The following is a 16532-nucleotide window of genomic DNA, read 5'->3' as shown; positions in this document are numbered from 1 at the left end:
CTTTCCTGCCCCAACGGCCATCGTCTCTACGAGCTATGTGCCCCGCCCACTGCCTTTCGGTACAGTATTTCTATTATGGAGCGAGTGCGCGGCGTTCGTCCTTGTTACCTACCTACAAATCTAGTTATATTTTTGTTCAAATAAAAATAGTTTAAAACGTTCTCTATTTTCACAATCTCGTTTATTTGTAGCACCATCTGCGCACAGCCTACGGTCCGCAGGGCCTGACATCTGTCATAGGCAGCCTTATCTCGCTTTGTTTATACGTTCTTTATAAAGTCTTTAAGATCTACTCTCGTCATTCAAACGCTCCCCTTCGTGCTTTAAGAATTGAAAGAGTCGTGGCGTTTTGTTCTTGAGAAATGGCACCGTTCAAGATACGACTGTGAAATATGAAGTAGGAGGATATGAAAATTTCGGTTGAGTTACAATCTTCGCATTTTTAATATAAGAATTTTGATATTTGCTTCATAATGTCACAGATAACGTATTGTGTTACTTGTCTGGGTTTGAATAGCAAAGAATAACAAAGTGGAATTATTGTTTTTACATTCGCCGATTTTATAATGTTGATAGAATTTTTTTAAACCAAAAACCACAAAATATTATGTTACCTATCAATTTATCAGTCGCGGAAAAAATAACAATTGACAACCGATTTCGTTGAACAAAAAGAAAAAAAAAATCTTAGCGGCCTGTCACATCGTTGAAAAGTTTGGTCGCTTGCATCCTCAATACATTTGAAAAATTATTTTGTTTTTATTTCCATACATTTATTGATCTTCAAAAATTATGTTAATAATGTGTAGGCAAAGAAAAAATTGATCGAATATCCAAGTCTTTTATTTTAGAGATAGTTACCTAGATAGAGTCACAAATTTAATTGTTTTTATGACTAGGCATGTAGACATTGAAAAACATAGCTCTCCTTCTGGCACAGTCGGGTAAAAATAAAGTAACATGTCAACCTTTTCATATCAACTTAATATTAGGCCAGTAACCTTTTTCTTCTTGTTATGAACACGAAACAAATTACGATATTAACCCGGTAAAGCACCAAATATTGAATACCCTTCGGAAAATTGTGCTAAGTGACCTCACATTAACATTCCCTGGGGAGCTCTGCTCAATGAACTGGCGCCACAATCTTTCTTATTCATTTTTAATGTAAGTTCCGAGCGAACCAAGGGGAACGGCATTCGCGATGTAAAACGCTGAGTATTGCAGGAAAATTACATTTGATTTTTATTTTTGAATTAATATAAAAAAACAGTTTGCTTTATCAGCTTTGCTTTTTTACACACTTTCAATATATCTGAATTATAATGCAGTTCTGTTTCCCTTAAAAAAAAATGATAAAGGTTGATAAGGCCTTAACTTTAATTCCAAAGCAAAATTCCTCTAAAAACTCATTTAGTGCTATAAAATTAATAGTACATAGTTAATTGAAGGAATGAACCAAATGAAAATATCCAAATTCAAATTAAGTAATATCATGGTAGAAATCATGAAAAATATTTAAAAACAATAGTTTAAACTTCAAAGCTTAAAATCCGCTACTATGGTGTCCGCCATCTTCACAACAAAACTAGGCCAACAATGTGATCAATAAGTGTTAATATATCACCGGAAGGCCGGTCCGGTCCGGCGCCTTCCGGTCCTAATGCCGGACAGTACACACATTACGGTTCCGGTACAATTTTCACGTCAAAGATAACGTGACGCCACAGCGTGGGGAGATCAGTATAACAAATATCCGATACTGATAGAGACCAATCTCACCTCTCTTTCGGACCACTAGAACTCGATAGCAGGCTGCTAATTTTGTAATGTTCACTGTATTTACACTAAAGTTTTTGCACTGTTTCACTTTAAGGGCTTACTGGGCAAATGACCTGTAGGCCTAGGATGCGCGCCGCGATAAGCGGTTATTACGCCATTTTATCGATTTTGCCCATACATTTTGACGTCGATAATAGTATAAAAACTACAAAAAACTCAGTAAAACTCATTTATTTCTGTAAATAGGCTTTAAGAAAGCACTTTTACACGTCCCAGTATTAACCCTACCACTGCTTCAGGACAATAAATGGGCCAGTGCTGAGAAGAAGCAGCGCAAGAAACTCAGACACTATTGTCTATCACGGCGCACATCCTAGCCCGGCTGATAAATTAAAGTCTTTATCGAATGATATAAAACACCAAACAATTACATGAACGGATCGTAGATCAGAGAGTAGAGAGATGTCAGAAACAAAAAAATACGGTCAAGCGTGAGCCGCTTGAAAAAGGCGCTAAATACAAGAGGAGCTCGAAATAAAATAATTTCGCAGAGAACTTTTAGCCAAAAATTATTCTAACAATCATTGCTCATTAACTTATCAAATCCATCATTCAATTAATATTTTACTCATAAGACAGACTTGAGTCCGATTTAAGATCAAAAATATTTTAACTTACAGCGAAGGCTGGCTTGACTCTTAAGGCTGTGGCCACAATAAGCTGACCTCAACCAATACCGTAGATATTTCACCGTTACTGCACTTTTGGGAACCATACCGGAGTGCTGGTGTGAACATTAGGAGCATTGTTGTGATTTACCTGTGACCTCCCATCCATATAACTGGAATTATTGTTCCACTAGCTTTCCGCCCGCGGCTTCGCCCACGTGAAATTTTTACTGTCACAGAAAAACTTTATCTCGCGCGTCCCTGTTTCAAAAACCGGGATAAAAACTATACTATGTCCTTTCCGAGGCTCAAACTATCTCTATGCCATCAAATCGGTTCAGTAGTTTAGGCTTGAAAGGAAGACAGACAGTCAGAGTTACTTTCGCATTTATAATATTAGTATAGATATAGATTGGTAAAGCAAAAGATCGAAGTCAGTGAATTTTTGTAATAATTGTCTCAAAATGTGCTTTTAGCCCTAACAGATGTAAAATTTGCTCCAGTCTGCTAATGGAGTCTGTGTCTGAGGTATGACAATGATATAGGATGTTACAGAGTATCAAGTTTTAAACACCATCTGTGAAGTCTTGCTGACGTTTGACGCCACAAAAACACCCTCTGGTGTCGCTTCCATACCCCAGGGATTGACAGACCTAAACGCTTTAACACGTTGAGTGCGAAACCAGGTCTATAGACCTTGTGTACGTCTCGCTTACCGTGCGGCTAAGAAAATTATAGTCTTCCTTGTCGTGCGAAAGGCATAACTTCAATTGGGTCCGGTGTAGGAAAGTGATGAATATATATCTATGATGTATTCTTAAAATAGAATCCAATGATGTACCTACCTTAATACCAGGTTTTTAGACCTGGTACCGCACGGAAGTAATAAAATGTCTTCACAATGCGAAACCAGGTCGAAGCACCTTGTACCCTGCGCACCTGGTACCGCACCCCACGCTAGCTTCGTGCAGCCAGTGTTGCCTCGCATTCATAAGAAACGCACATGTCGACATGGCGTCAAGAGAAACAAACAAAATCAAAACTGCAAATTGATTATAATTTAATTTGCTACACGATTTATTGCTAATTTAAATAATGTTTTTCGTGACAAACATTTGAAGTTGTAACTAAATGTTATTAAATAATATGTTTTCTTTAAATATAGCTTATTTAAGTATTTATGCACGTATGTCTTATTTCTAAAGTATTTAGACTAAATTATTAAAACATCTTTGTTTGTTACTTTTTTAAATTTTTATTAAAACTTAATTTAAACTATCGATATTTGTATTTCACATCCCTAGAATACCCACCAGACTTCCCTACTTCAGTGCGGCACAGGGTGCATAAGCCTTGTATTTTGAATATAGCTATAATTTTTATACTAAACAAGTTATTCACGAACGCCTTCAGGTGTATGTCAATAAATGCATTATTATTAATATTCAAAGAAAAAAAACACAATATCTATTAACATGAAGCCAAAAATAAAATTAATATATCTTAAATGTTACAAGGTCTTTAAGCCTTGTGCCGCCACAATGTAAGTTTTAATACCAGGTTTACTGACCTTGTATCGAAGGAATGGAAAGTATTAGAAAGTTACTGCCGCAGCGAAGGTGTTAACTTCGGCCTCATTTTCAAAGTTTCACAATATTTTTTATGTGATCTGGGCAGATTAACATTTTTGTCTCATATGTTCTTCTACGAGTATTTTATAATCAAATAAGTCAATGAAGGCATTTTTATGGATGTTTTTGATGGTTAATACAGCCGCATAAAAAAAACAAAAATAACTCAAACAAAAACCATAATAATAACTAGTTTTTCCGTCCCGCGTCCAATCCCGAGGAGTCCCCGAAATCCCAGCGGAACAAAGTGTTCCGTGAAATGCAATGTAATAAGTACAAATGTGTATTGTTGTTCGTTGTTTCTGATGTTCCGGCGACCAAGTTGCGTGTATTGTTTTGACATGTTCCGATGAACAAGTATTGAACTCCCAACTTGATTTCCTTTGAGTACGATGTTTATAAAACGTTGATCCCGTTATGAAACGTGAAACTTGTAAAGGTTGTCAAACAACAAACAATTTTAGACAAAGGTTCCCGTTCAATCGTTCATGCAGTGAAATGAGGAATAAAGTTTGCTTTGTGTAAAATATAGAGCTACTACAAAGCTTCTTGGGTAAAAGGTTTTCAAAGGTTTTTAATGTGTTTTTAAAGTATCATTCAATCGTGTATCGGTTAGGTAATTTTGATGAAGACCAATCACAAGGTTTTAGCTCTACTGTTTACCATAGTGGAGTTTGTTCGATTATCATATCATTGGGGGAGGCCTATGTTCAGCAGTGGACGTCCTGTGGCTGAAATGATGATAATGATGATGAGTCACAATGATGATCAGAGAAACTAAATACTTCATAAGAGATACTTACATAAATCAGTAAATAATATTTACTGCTACTTCCAAACTTAACTAGTAATTATGATGCAATTTATTTTTTTTAACTCTTGTTGATCCAAGGCGATAAGTGTAATCAGTTAGTAGCTAAGTATAACAGATAATTTTATGCTAATTTTGACTCTTATTAGGAAAATTCCTTGATTCACAAAACGCAGTTTAACATTCAATTTACGCTGTTATTCATTTTAATATGGCATGAAATGAAATATTATGAAAAAGCGTTGTATTCCATCTTACTCAAAATTATTACGCGATACATTAGGCTCCAGAATGGCTACAATATTACATTGTTTTGAGTGATTGATACTACACCGTATCGACGTCGCACTTGAAGATAAACGTATAAAATAGGTCCATTGAAGGCATATTGGTAATACTAAGGCTGAGTTGCACCACCTAACGTTAACGGTAACTATGACGATAACCGGTGCTTTTTGTATGGAGTTTGACAGATTTTTGACGTTTGTCAAAGTTAAAGTAAGATGGTGCAACCTAGCCTAAGCAATTCAATAAATCATATCTACGTTTAATTTATTTGATAAATAATGCCTGTGTTGTTTATTTTCCATCGAATTTATGTGTAACACATCTATCCTTCTTAGTTTCGTTGCGTAATAACTGACACGATACTTTACTCAGCTTTCAGACTTATTTAGATCGTAAACAAGAGGCGTATTGAAAAATTTTGTTCTTTTTTGTGAAGTATTCTGACAATGACAGTGTTACATGTGACCATGATTCTCCTATGTCAGTAGAGAAAAAAATATTGGCCGATTAAAAGTTCCTCAGGTCATTTCGTCGCCATTTTTCACTCGTCTAAAATCTTTGGTAAGAATGTATTTGATGACTTCGACTGTGTAAAATTGTAAATTACCAACTTTAAATTATAAAATAGGACTCAAATTATCATCAAGTCTATGTCAGATAGGTAAAATCTAGTCTTCTTCTATCGTTGGACATTGTGGATAACACTTAAGTAAGACTCAACAAAACAGAAATATATTTACTTTGAGCACCAGGCTTATCTAGTTTTACATTGAAAAATAATATTACGACGAATGAAGTCAATTACATGGATGACGATTCAACCCCAGGGGGTTAAAAATCATTTCTGACTGACATACGGAATTGCATTCGTCGGCGGGGCCCGCCATGACAGATCTAATAAAAGTTTGCAATCTACGTGACTTCATTACGATTTGGAAATCGGTCGGGTGCAATTTTAAGTTGGTAAGTTGAAATTCAACTTTGTTTTGGACGAATGACATTTTATTTTGAAAAATCTAACATGTTGTGGCGTGACTTATCTATGTAGGTAGTTTAAAAGTTTAAGTTTTGTATGCTAGTCTGATACGTTTTGACTTTTGAATTAGGTCAGCTATTACCTATAAGTTTTTAAAGAACCCAAACTAGTATGTATTTGGAGAAACGCTCTTCACTTGATAATGTGGGTATTTATTAACAACTGCACCATCTTACTTTAACTTTGACAAACGTCAAAAATCTGTCAAACTCCATACAAAAAACACCGGTTACCGTTAAAGTTACGGTCAAAATGTGGTGGAGCAACTCAGCCTACGTAAGTAATTAAGGCATAATTATTATGATAGAACTGTCTATTTAGAATCTCATGCCATCGTAAAATTGTAAATGTAACTTAACTTAATATACCGTTAGTTTATATTCTCACGCGTTACATTTTATTCTGACAGAGTTCTCAATTAAGGTACATTTTACAAACACAATCATTTTTACGAGTTTATACTCGTTTCAAGATTTGAAACGTTCAGACGCTGAACTCTACAAAAACTGCTCAGGCGATTGTCTACCTAAAGTACAGATTCAAAGGCCGTCCATTTATCTTGCGGAGTCACCGCGAGACGTCAGCCGCAGCCGCAGAAAAACTCGTCTTTCTGTGACAATTAGGTGCTTAGATGGAACGAATTTAAGATAATATCTAACTTGGATATCTATCTATATCTATAAAAGCGAAAGTTCACTGACTGACTCACTCATCACGAAATCTCAAAAACTATAAGTGCTAAGAGTCTCAAATTTTGCATGGGGGTTCCTTTTAGACCGTAGGTGCTCACCTAGACGGGATTTTGCAAAATTCTACCCCTAAGGGGTTAAAACGGAATCCACGCGTACGAAGTCGCGGGCGCGGGCGGCCGCTTTTCTGAGGTTTTGACTCAAATGAATCATGTCGCTTTTTATCTGTCGTTGATCAACGCTTGACAACAATAATTGACGATTAAGTAACAAAATCGGTAATTAATTATATGATTTTATTGCTAAGCAGCGATCTTTTTTAGGGAGCCCGAGTGGAAAGACAAAGCTTGATAAAAAACCGTGAAGTGTTCTACAGTTTTTAGTTTATTTGTATATTATAATGTATTTCTTGCCTTTTTCCGCTTAAAATGCGCATGCAATAAACATATTTATGAGCTGTACCAAACTGCTTGCTGCACCCATGAGGTTGACTTTAGAAAAGAATAGAAAAGGATTCGACCTGCGCCATATTTTTGTATTGATACAGTTTATCCAACACACTGATGTTGGCAGTTAAGAAAAAAAAAACAACTGAAATTATTTTTAATTTTTATCTGGTCGTTAATTATTGTGTTCCACGGATTTCTCTCTACACCGTCGTTAAGGCATTCATTGACTGGACTAATTTTCTTGTCTTCGATTTTCAAAATTTCCTTTGTTCACTTTAGTTGATGTGTTTTTGAATACCACCAGGCCTGTTCATCTCCGCGAGTTTACATCGAAAACAAAACACGCACGATTGCCCCCTACAAGAGTACTATTCGACAAGGCCTCACATACGAGCGAACATTGACTCACGCACGCGTATTCTTGTGTATGATGGAAAAAAATAAAGAAAATGGTGTACTAAATACTGTGCAGTATTTAACTGCCTAAATAATAATAAAAACATAGAATGTACTTTTTTAAGTTGCCTCAAGACACTGAGAGGTAAATAAGTAGTTAATATTATTCATGATAAAACATGCTAAATCATGTATTTCCTCCGCCATTTTCTGCAGATTGGCACCTCACGTCACATCATTTTACCGAAGTCAGCCCTATAGCTTCGGCGCAGTACCGATCACTGACGTTTGTCAACAAAACTTCTGACAAACTTGCTTGACTCTTGAGACAAGCTAAATTACACCATATTGTTAATGACATTGAGCATACATTTTTTTAAATACCTTCGCGAAGTAAAACTTCTGTACGTAGTACTTATTATTATTCTGTGATACCACCGAAAATAGAGACAGCATGAACTCGGAGTGACAAGGAGAGGCGACCCTCATTAAAAAGTTTGCGGGTAAAAGGACCGCTATTTTAAGGATTTAAATGTTTGCATTTTTTTTGTAAAGCTTCTGTAAACAAACAATTTCAAAGCGTTATTGTTATAAATGTAGACTCGGAAAAAATGAACAAGAATGCTTTCAAATAATATGCTTGTCTTCCTGGAATCCAAAACACCTTTTTTTCTTCGAATTTTATATGCATCCATACATAAATAAGTATGTTTGAAACTAAATGTAAAAAACAAATTTAAAAAAACTAAACTAAGGTTGTCCAAACTTTAACAATTATTTAGTTCAAAACTTCAAGTGTAACCAAGTTAATGTTTTTGAACACTAACTTAGTTGTTAAAGTCAAATAATTACAGTGACAATTACCAATTACCGCGGCGTGGTGAATTATTAATTGTAATAATGAACACCTTTTTTTTTAAATATACAAATAATATGAAAAAAAAAAATACAGTTTAACACAGCGTTTAATTAAATAACTAAATGAAAAGCAATCTTCGTTTACAACATTTAATTTACTTATACTATTTAAACCAGCAATAATAACTCTTACCAGAACGTGGGTGGTTTGAATTATGAAATAGCTGCAGGTATACCTACTTTAATTACTATCTAACCCTATATACATACCTCTACATACACAGAACACAACAAAAGATGTCTACCGCATCCACAGGTAGTTCGGGGCATATATTTACGACTGTCCCCGACTTTGTTCGTGTAGTCACAGCCCAACTTTTCGCATGGAAGTTCGTAAGTTTATTTATTTAATTGTAGTTTGTGCTTAATTGAAAGAGTACGTGCACTCTGTAACTTTGAAGATATTACAGTCTTTTGTTTTCGTTAGCTTAGTTTTGTACTGAAATTTTTGTTTGGAAAATTGGAACGTATTTTTGTTGGTGTTTGTATGGCCACATGAACAGAAGTTGCAGTAGTTACAAAAAGTTCTGAGGAACGCATCATCAAAAGAATACATTTTATGTAGGTATGTTTAACAATTTGTTTATCTCAACTATTTTTCTAAATTAATTTTTTCATTAAAATCGTTAATCTAGGGGTTTGGCTTCTAAAGTCAGTTGATTTCAAAACAGTGTATCATACTTTATTTTCATGCAATTTGATTCATCCAGTAACTAAACTCTAGTTAATGAGTGCATCGTACATTATTTTGTTGTTAAAAATATTACGAAATTGGACCAAACAGTTATTATGTTAAGCAAAGCTATGTGCCAAAATTCGTCATAATTCAAATTCGCTCTTTTAGGTCGTATAGTTAATCTAATCCTTTTTCCATCTACACAATAATCCGTGGTTCTCTAACTACAAAATGGCGAGCGCCGAGTATTCTTTAAACCTCCAAGTTCGCAATAGTAAGTGACAAAGAATAATTACGAAACAGGTAGCTTCGCACCTCGCTGTCTGCGAAAGATATATGTTATAAGTTAGTTGGTCGCCGTCCAAGCTTATGCGAGTTAACGTCAGCCCCGGGCAGGAAGTTGCGACTTGCAGCGTCTGACGGCCTGCCACTTGCCGTGCTATGGGGTGCAGGGCATGTGGCATTTGCTAGTGATGACGTAATAATTAACACATTTCAGCAGTGACAAATAATAATCACGAATCAGGTAGCTTCGCACCTCGCCGTCAGCTCCAGCCGTCTGCAAAAGATATATGTTATAAGTTAGTTGGTCGCCGTCCAAGCTTATGCGAGTTAACGTCAGCCCCGGGCAGGAAGTTGCGACTTGCAGCGTCTGACGGGCTGCCACTTGCCGTGTTATGGGGTGCAGGGAATGTGGCATTTGCTTATAATGACGTAATAATTAATACATTTGAGCAGTGACAAAAAATAATTACAGGTAGCTTCGCACCTCGCCGTCAGCTCCAGCCGTCTGCGAAAGATATATATATATATATATATATGTTATAAGTTAGTTGGTCGCCGTCCAAGCTTATGAGAGTTAACGTCAGCCCCGGGCAGGAAGTTGCGACTTGCAGCGTCTGACGGGCTGCCACTTGCCGTGCTATGGGGTGCAGGGCATGTGGCATTTGCTTATAATGGCGTAATAATTAATACATTTCAGCAGTGACAAAGAATAATAATTACAGGTAGCTTCACACCTCGCCGTCAGCTCCAGCCGTTCTGTAAAAGATATCCTACTAACTAATGTTATAAATGCGAAAGTTTGGATGTCAGGATCTCTGGATGTCTGGATGTTTATTTCACGCAAAAACTACTGAACGGATTTTGTTGAAATTTTACAGTATTATTATTTGTAACCCAGATTAACATAATAGGCTACAATTTATGCCGATCTGTGACACTAAAATTCACGCGGGTGAAGCCGCGGGCAAAAGCTAGTATGTTATAAGTTAGTTGGTCGCCGTCCAAGCGTATGAGAGTTAACGTCAGCCCCGGGCAGGAAGTTGCGACTTGCAGCGTCTGATGGGCTGCCACTTGCCGTGCTATGGGGTGCAGGGCATGCGGCATTTGCGTAAAGACGTAATAATCTTTCAGCTTTAATACAGACACAGCCTTCAGCACGAATGCACTTAGGTATTTTGAGGGACCAAAAGTTTTAGTCTTTAGCTGAAATGCGACTCGTGTCTGACAAAACCTTTACTTATTGCTATTTCTATCCGGATTTTTTTCGGCCAAAAAAACTTATAACCTCAATGTAATATGTTACTTAAATCCACTAGGCAGTTTCTAGGTTTTAATTAATAATTTAATTGTTGTTCCAGCAGTTGGAGGTAAGATAGCCGATTACTCTATGGTTGAGGATTCTGAGCAAAGCTCGCTTCCACCTTCGGGCCTGATCATCGTTTTCCATCAGGTGAGATTCAAGATTCCTGAAATTCTAATATTTATTCGTTACAAAATATTTATTTTCTGATTTCCGATAATTAATACATGCTGATAAACACAATATACCACTCCTTTGCGTCGCGCAGTCGGGTAAAAATTGATTTCTGTACGTAAGCAGTTAAGCCTGCTACACACTTGATTAGTTAGCTAGTCTTGAATTAGTTGACTGTAGTGGCGTGTCGATAGATGTCGCCACAATTTCATCACAAAAATCAGATTTTATAGAAATCCCGATTTTGTGTACCGAGTAGCAGTACCTAGGTTACAACTTTATTATATCTTAACTGGGGACGGCGCTCTTATTACTTAGTTATGCCTAAAACTTCTGCTTGTCTAAACTACGGCACTGAACACGGTTTGTTGTACAATTCACACCTCTGGTTAAATCTAGGTTGAACTGTTTTATCTAGTAATCACTACACCTTCAAGAATCCTAAAAAATACAAGATTTATGTCCAGCTGTTTAACAATAACCGGTGTTTTTGTATGGAGTTTGACAGATTTCTGATGTTTGTTAAAGTTAAAGTGAGATGGTGCAACTCAGCATAACTTTGTCTATCTGTTTGTTGCCTTTTCACAGTTAAACCACAGACCCGAATTACGTAAATTTTGATATAAAAATAGAGATCCAGGGAAAAACATTTATAATAATTGTTATCCCGGTTTTTGATAGGGGTAAGTACTCGCGTGCCGCAGTAATGACTCCATAAAGCGTCTCGTAGTGCAGGGAAAAGTTGAGGGCACCAGACCACGTGGTAGATCACCAATGAGATGGACGGACCAGATCAAAGCCACAACTAAGTGTTCGGTTAGCGAAAGTGCCCGGAAAGCTGCAGTATTGCGAGGAACATCACTCATCGTGATTCACAATGATGACCACGGCCACTCTGACAAGAGTGTACCGACTGACCTGAGAAGAAGAATGCTCGCGTGCAATAAAGTTTTTCTTTGAAAATCTATAATTCATGCGGGCAATTTCGTGCAAAAGCATAGTAATGTAATAAAGATAAAACTAATTTAGCTATTTTCTTTGAGTCCAGACGCGTAGGGCTTTCTAATAGCAGATTTTTTGTTCTTAATTAAAAACATTTTATACCTTCTAATGTTAACAAAGTAGCACACCACAAATGAGGTTAATTTTAACGGCTCATATTTTGGTTTTAATTTAATTTTAGCATCGCCCATAAAGCTAAAATAGACCGTAAACGGCCTTATCAAAGTATGTGTAGTGATGTAGGATCAATATCAGTTATAAATATCGATAAATAAATATTTTATATTTAATCTTTCGCTTTTTTTAAAAAAAAGTGGCATGGCATGAACTAGTATAACTGATATTGTCCCACCTACATCACTACTTCACTACACACATCACTGGATAGATATTTTGAAAGTGTCTTATTATTTAAGTTTAAAAAGTATCGTTATAAAGATCAGGAATTAAGTTTTGTTAATATCCTCTGAAGTCTAAACAAACATTTGGTAATTTGTTTCCTGCGCTTCAACGAGACTAGATAAGTCCATCAACTATTCGGAAATCTTCTCAAAGTTTTTGAGGTCACGACTTAATCGATACAAGATTAACGTTGTCGATAAAAACAACTCTGGGGCGTCAACAAAACTAGAAAAGCCATTCAGCTAATCTATTCGAAAACTTCTTAGTTTATGAGGTCAGGCTAATAATCGGTACAAAGTTGACGTTATCGATAAAATGTCACCTTAATCCCATCACTATCGTTAACCGACGTCGGAGGAAATACACGCCAATCAGGGTGTGGATGGAATTACGGATTTACGGTCTCCCGGCGCAGGGCACGTTAGTTTTGCCGTGGCCTGAATTTGGTTGGCGCTTAATATGACTGCGCTGTAATGGTAGGTGCTATTAAAGGCTGGTAGATCTATCCTCATAAATGAAACACTGGATACTAAAATAGAAAGACAGGGGTCTTAACGCGACATTTATGACTGAGTTACATTATACATTATTAGGCAGCAGCATAGCAGCTGAAACGTCAAGCCGTGAGTACATACATAATGTAACTCATTAATAAACGTCGCGTTATGACCCGTGTCTTACTATTTTAGTTAAAACGCGAAAGTTTAAAAACACTGGATGCTTAACTTGCACATTATATGGCCTCAGTCAGCCTACCATTAATCGCACAACATAAACGTCCCGCTAATCTGACGTTTTTAGAGTGATATTGACAGTACCTACAAAAAGACAACAGCTGTATTTTTTTTTTAATTTCGTATTTCTCATGACATTGGCACAATCACTGCGTGGCGTTCTGAGCGCTTCAGCGGAACAGTCCATAAAAATGTTTTTAGAATCAGTTTTTTTTCAAAAATGATGATATCAAATTTCTGACTTCACTATACTATTGTGTATATGGTGTTGGCTTGATATACTATTTACCTAACAACTGTATTCAGCAAATCACTATCTTATTTTGCTTAAAAACCGAGCTAATTCAAATTTTTGAAGTATCTACTTAAGAACTTTACATTCCAAAACAATTCAGCTAAATTAACACGAATTCAATCCAACATGATGACAATTAATTACCAAAAAGTATAAGCAAACAGACAAACTGTAGAAGTTAAAACATAAATATTTACAATATCACTTAGGAAATCTTAAGAAGTATCCAAGTTTCAGCACACAACGTGTACATCCAGTGGCAGAGACGAGATATTTTCCGCCTTAATGCTTATAGATTTGAGCAAATTTTTAACTAGCAGCTTATGTTCGCGACTGTACTGTACTTATATCCACGTTGCGGGGACATAGCAAAAATGTAGAGAGTAAGCTCGCTTCCAAAATTATTTCATAATTGATGAAAGATCTTACTTCGAAAAGTTTTGACACACCCAGTCATAATTTTTTATGGTACCTACCAAATACCTAATCCCAAATGACCCAAATTAAGTACAGTAGTTTTAAGGTAATTTTACCTAATAAGGGTCGGATATGATCTTAACATAACGTTACTTTACGTAGACACCTCATACTGCATCAGATTGTCAGATTTTTAGTAAATCCCTTGAAGTGTTACGTTACTCCTCAACGGTCAGTGAAATCAAACACGAAAGGGTTGTGTAGTTTTTGCTAAAAGCATGTGTAGTTTATAATTTGTGTAGGGCATTTAAAACAATTTTACAGATCAATCAGCTGTAAATTATTAACAAACTCTCCTTAAATGCAAAGTAAATAGCCAGCTTTACGATATTTTATTATGAGGTCTTCCAAAGTGCAAAGCGTTTTACAGTTTTGAAAGCTAGACATCTTGCTCTATCTGCGTTCACTGTGGTAGGGCTCACGACGTCGTTTATCGTCGTTCTACATTTTATGGACGATAATAAATTGAACTTAAGGCTTGGGTTAATTAATTTTCCTCAAGCCCACGCGCCGGGATTTGATGAAAATGTTGCGACGCGCTTCTGCATGGACGTAGTTGGTACAGTTACCCTATTTGGGCAGCTACTTCGCGGTTATTACTACAGTCTGTCTGTCTTTGAATCCCAGATACGACACAAACATTCCTGTGCTAGAGAAAGTAACTTTTTTAATGATTACCGTCATTTTGTAGGAAAATTCAATATCGTGATTCTTTTGTATGTTCCAAAATAAGAACTTATAATACTTTTGTAATATCTCAGTCAATTTTTGAGTCGACGGATTTGGTGTGTAAAGGTCTCTACACACCAAACTCGCCGATAGCCGGGCCGCTTGGTGCCTTTATTTCAAAGAAACATTTCGGCAGTTCAGAGGGGGTAGACTTTATTACGCACACTCTAAAGAAGATAATTTTTGAATTTCTCTACGGTCAGCTTACCCGTCTTTCAATGACCGATGCAAAATAACAGGAACAAAAATGCATTTCATACCGTTTGAATCGTGCTGACATACCTATACAGTAACATTCATGTCATTCCTGCCAAACAACAAGCATATTTCGAATAACTCAAACAAAATTGAACTCTATGCTCAACGATATGTCATTGTGTTGGCAAAATTACATGTCTGTTTCAAATCCAACATCGCGAAGCCGACTGCAGTTAACAGGGATGCAACCAGGGCATATTCCTTTCGCATTTGCAATGGGTTTAATGCTTTAATAACCTTCTATTGTCCTGAGAAAAGTTATTTACCATCATCACTGTTATTAAACGGAACCAAACAAAGAACTTGTATCGCATACTAAACAAGCGTTTTAAAAAAGCTCATTTGGTGCGGGAGCCCCTGGGTTGAATGAAGAGTTAGACATTCAGGGAACTTGTCTACTGGGCTAAAGAAATGACAATATTTCTATTGATTTAATCTTTTAAATATTAACTATGTGTTCACTATTAAAGATATTGAAAGATTTTGTGTAAGCACATAATCCTCGAATTTTAAAGTATTTTTGTTCAAATATGTAAGCAGAATTCAGAGTTTACTTTTAAGCCCTGAATCCGTCCATGTTTGTTTGAATTTTACGTGTTGAGACGAAAAGATTTATACCACCAGCCACGCCCCTGCTTTCTAAATCCCGTCCTTTCTGCGTTCGTAATAAAGTCGTCAAAAATGCACACGGGGTGGTGCTTTGGTTTGAAGTATGGTTTAATTTGCATAAGTGCTGGCATTGATTTACGCGCAATATGCATCAGGCGAGTTTGGCAACTGACAAGTGTTGTAACTGTGTGATGAATTACATACAGAACGGGGGGATTTACACTGCAATATTTTGCACTGGTTGGGGTTTTTTAGGCGATCAAGTTTTATATTAGATCCCGGCTGGACAAGAGTTGTAGTGATGGGAACGAGAGGTGTGGATAGTCTATTTTGCAATTTTGGATTCCTATGGCGGCAATGTAAAATGAGTTGATTCTTCAGCCACAAAAACCATAATACATTACGGTGTACGGTGACTAATTAAATTCATTGTGGAAATACTGGATTAAATTCCCAGCTAATTAATTAGGTAAGCTGTTTAGGAGTTTTTATGGATCTGTCAGTTTAAAAATCGATCGAGCAATGACAGAATCTTGTCTTGTCTGCCTCCATCTTATCATCTTATCTTACTAATATTATAAACGCGAAAGTTTGTATGGATGTCTGGATGTCAACATGTTTGTTACTCTTTCACGCAAAAACTACTGAACGGAATTTCATTAAACTTTACAGTATTATTGTTTATAACCCAGCATAACATATAGGCTATAATTTATAACGATCTGTGACAAACTAAATTTCACGCGGGTGAAGTCGCGGGCAAAAGCTAGTCTACAATACATTTCGTTTGGACAAATCTTTCAGTGTAAACCCACCGCGCCGTTATAAAAACAGTGACATAATACCGAAACTTTTTTAATTACATTCCGTTTTGTTGTGGGCTTTAATTATTACGATTAATGTTAATTGTCAGCTGGATGTGG

Source organism: Ostrinia nubilalis, chromosome 16 (assembly GCF_963855985.1).
Source record: "Ostrinia nubilalis chromosome 16, ilOstNubi1.1, whole genome shotgun sequence".
Classification (NCBI taxonomy): domain Eukaryota; kingdom Metazoa; phylum Arthropoda; class Insecta; order Lepidoptera; family Crambidae; genus Ostrinia; species Ostrinia nubilalis.
This window is presented reverse-complemented; position numbering follows the sequence as displayed.